The 4,160-nt window shown below is 38.7% G+C and overlaps 1 long non-coding RNA gene across 3 annotated transcripts; it reads left to right on the top strand.

Moving 5' to 3' along the window:
* The first annotated feature begins 205 nt into the window (after positions 1-205).
* On the top strand, positions 206-3,275 carry LOC124653887. Of its 3 annotated transcripts, none has more exons than XR_006988082.1 (7): positions 206-233; positions 1,064-1,114; positions 1,195-1,278; positions 1,951-2,036; positions 2,547-2,627; positions 2,752-2,904; positions 3,022-3,275. It is a non-coding gene; the product is annotated as an uncharacterized LOC124653887 (long non-coding RNA). The 3 variants fall into 3 exon arrangements; XR_006988085.1 differs by having other exon boundaries at positions 2,797-2,904; XR_006988083.1 differs by having other exon boundaries at positions 1,064-1,110.
* The last annotated feature ends 885 nt before the right edge of the window (positions 3,276-4,160 follow it).

Genomic DNA, 4,160 nt, shown 5'->3' on the forward strand with positions numbered 1-4,160 from the left:
ACTGCAGCCACTAGGCCAGATGGTGTGACAGGTGCGCTTCTGCCCTTCTTGGAAGCATAGCGAGTTTCTTTAAGTTTTGGTCTTGTAGTTAAATCGGATCTTTTTTTACTTTGCTATCCATGCAAGATGCAGCTGGAGCGGTGGACGCTGATGGTTAGCAACTTAGCACAATGAGATGGTGTTTTTCTCCAGTGAAACTAACACAAAAGGAAAGAGGATGCCTCTGGTTGGAGGTGAATGCTGCATCTGCTCTCTCCTGAATGATTGGTTTATCTAAGATTATATATAATAATGAGTCAGAGATTTGAAAACGCCAGGCAATTATAGAGCTTATCCAGTTTCATAGTGTTTTTAGGCTTAATTTTTTTGCTTAAGCAGTCTCTTTATTAGGGATGGTATGAAAACGATTATATTTAATATATACAGTAGTTGGCAGCTAGCCGAAGCTTGCTAATAGTAACCTATCTCTGCACTGTAATTATAAGTTCCGAAGTTACCTTTTTTAAGTATTGAAAAAGAACACCTGAACTATCACCTAGATGTTCTCACTGAGAGTGAATTGCTGCAGGTTTTTCCTTTGCAAATTTAATATGAACCCATACACACTACCTTGAAATGCCAGTGCTTCATGCTCCTTCCAGATGCCTATGCTTCCCAAGCCAAACACTTAAATGCAGCACATGAAAAATTCATCTGACCATCTGCAAACGGTAGAAAGGAAAAAAAGAAGCGGCAATCGAAGAGAAACAGTTCGTTGATGCTAGTTGGGCATCGTTACCAGAATTGTATAATTTATGATGTAGTCTTTGCAGTAGGAGGATGATTCTTCGTTGCTTTGTGATCTTCCTCCTCTTATTAATCTCACTGTCGTCATTATGTGGCATATTCTCATCCACTTGTGGCTGCTTTCTTCTAGGAGTCTGCATATACATATTCCTCATGATTAGCTGAATTATCTTGGAGCAAAATTATTCTGCAGAAAAAGATAGTAGTGCCATTGGATTCCTTGTTTTATGTAATATGGTGAATATGACATAAAAATTCTCATCACTACAATCTCCAGGAAACTTGAAGGGCTATGATATCCTCAAGTGAAGATTATTTTTGGTGGTGGGTATGGTTCTACCCTGTACCATAATATTATTACTTATTAGCAATGCTTTCTAACTTTTTTCATGTGGCATGTCATTGCAGATATATTGCTGTTGAGTTTGCTTCTATCTGGAGAGGCTTAGGTGGTGAAGTAGACTTGTTTTATAGAAAAGAACTTCCTCTGAGGTATGCACTTTAATCTGCTGTCAGCATGGACACACACAACTTCTGGTCCCTGACCGAAATAATATACTGCACAAATTCAGAAGAATATTTCTGTTGTTTGTGCGTATTTGTGCGGTTTTGCAGTATACTGAAGTGGATGGTATGATTTTAAGCTGTGATTGCCATTGTTAAAAAATGGAGCCTGTTATGTGCACTATAGCATTAGGAAGTGTCCAACTGGAAATGGATTTTTTTTAAATCGGATTAAAATTGTTTAAATAGGAAAGTATTAGATTTAGAGATCGGATTGATATCCTTTAAGTTAATACTCTGGTGTCAAGTCTTCCTATATAAGGGTACCATCTATATTCATAATCAGTGAAGCAATAAGGAAGAGTTTATCAATGTATTATATCCTTCATTCGTCATCCCAAACCATGTTTGGCCCCCATTCTCCCCTACATCGTATCCCTTCGGTTGTTTTTGTGGTGGTGTTAGTTACCCAGTTTCTGCCAGGCTCTAGAACTGGGGCCGTGGCTCTGATTATAACTTCATATCACGTCTGTATGAAAATAGAAGTTCTGTCATTGGCATTTAGTATTCAAAAAATTTCTACATTTTTCAAGTTCTGAATTTTTCTAAACATTAGTGCCGCAGAAAGATGAATGTAACAGTACACTGCCACTTGTACAGGTTTCGATGATGAGATGAGATCAATTGTTGCAACTAACCTTGAGGGAAGGGGAGTCAGATTGCGTCCAGCAACAAATTTAACTGAGGTGATTTACACTAAATTCGTAAAGTTAAATTCGCTTTCCTCGTGTTCAGCCTGCAGTTTGTTTTGTCCAACTTCATTTATGTAATCCAGTTGAGTAAAACGGCCGCTGACATCGAGGTTGTGACGGATAAAGGAGATGAACTCATTGCAATGGTGTTCTGTTTGCTACAGATGTATTTTGTTTGTTTTGACACTCGTTATCTCTTATCTGTTCCGTTTAAGCATTTGTTCACATTATGCAACCAATTATGGGACAACATGGGCATCTGTTGGTTGTTTTATTTCTGTGAGTAAAAGTGTATTGCATTCTGAAATACTGATTTGTATTTGAAAGAGATAACTAGCTACTTATTTCTTATCGCGTTTTAATCTCTTGTGGTTATATGCTGAAGAATCAGACACTTCTGTTTCCGTACTTATGTTTAAAATGTAATATTTACCTTCAGTTCTTTTTTGCATTGAATGTGTGAGTTTACACATTATTCTTGTGCTTGGTTTTAAATTTGCGCAGGTCGCGGGTCGAACTCCTATAGGCTGAACTTAGTGTTGAGGTTCATCAAGTAGGGCAAATAAGGAAAGAAGACAAATCAAGGTTTATCTTCTTTCCTTATTTGCCCTTTTAGTTGATATATAGTCTTTATACCTGGAATTTACTTCTCATATTTCTGTTTGTACTTTCTACCCTGTCAAACCCTCTGTGTCCATTTTATGGACAGGATTCACCATTAATTTCGGGATTGTGTAACTTCACGTCTGTTTAGGCTGGTTAATACTCCAGTACACCAGTTCCAAATATATGGGCCGTGGGTGATGTAAGAAATCGGATCAACCTTACACCTGTTGCTCTGATGGAGGCTACTTGCGTTTCTGTAAGTGGTGCCTGTAGTTTGTAATCCCTTAACCATGACTGGTTCTGGTCGTTCTGCTGATTATCTTTCTTTGTGTTTAATCAGAACTATTTGTCCTTCCTTATCTTTTCATTGCAGAAAACTGTGTTTGGTGGCCAGCCAATTAAGCCCGATTACAAATATGTACCTTGTGCTTTTTTCTGGTAAGTAATTGCCATGATTACAAAGATGTACCTTGTGCTGTTTTCTGGTACGTGGACCTTAACCAGGCGCGTGAGCCCAGCATCTAAGCCAAAGATGAACCTGTAAGCAAGGTTCGGAACGTTTTGGGCCAAATATATACCTTTGTCTGGTTTGCTTTGGCTAGGGGAACTCTAGAAGCTGACTTCAGTTTCAGTTTGTTAGCCCCACACACGCTTGGCAATTTGACTTGAAACTTGGCCCCAGTCTGTGAAGAAATCGTGGGATTATCATGATTTCCCATCCAAATAAGGTCTTCAAATATTTTCCCACATATAGTCCTTGGATATTATCGGTTGCCTTCTGTTCCTTAAAATTTGGATGTCCTTTTTTTTGGAGTGAAGTTTCTTTGTCCTAGTTAATTGGACTTTGGGCCCTTGGCTCCAGGCCGTACATAGTTGTTGTGCAAATGCATAGATCTCAAGTTCCTGATGGGGTCATTTGGGCCCTTACTCCTAACAAAATGTTCTCTACTCTATCTGATTATCAAATGTTGGAAAAAAGAACATCTCCGGGGCTCATAACAAGGGGATTTGGAGTCTAAAATTTCCCTGAAAAAAGATTTTCTTGTGGCAAGAGACAATCTGAGATAAGGAAAATGGTTAGGATCTCCTAGATGCTCCTTCTGTGATAACATGGAAACTTCGAATCAGCTCTTTTATTCTTGTGGTGTTGCTAAAGTGGTTTGGGTGGCTTTGGGTTCCTGTTTGGGTACAAATTCTTTTCCTAGAAATATCTAGAAAGTTTTGCTTGGTTCTGTGTTTTTTCCCGGTGAAGATAAATTGTACATGTTCCTGTAGCCTGTTGGTTACTCTGTGCTGGTCGATTTGGAGCATTCGAAACAAAATAACCTTTTTTTCTTTGGAAACGGGCAAAAGCTTTGCCTTTTCATTGATAAAGAAAGAGAGTTCGAAACAATACATGGCCTTGATAAGTATGTGGTGAAGTGCACTGCGGTGATCATTCTTACAATAGGTTCCTTATATTGCTTAATGGGCACGGTTATATAGGACTGCTGATGCTGAGAAGCGAAGAAG

Source organism: Lolium rigidum, chromosome 5, assembly GCF_022539505.1.
Source record: "Lolium rigidum isolate FL_2022 chromosome 5, APGP_CSIRO_Lrig_0.1, whole genome shotgun sequence".
In the NCBI taxonomy this organism is placed as follows: Eukaryota; Viridiplantae; Streptophyta; class Magnoliopsida; order Poales; family Poaceae; genus Lolium; species Lolium rigidum.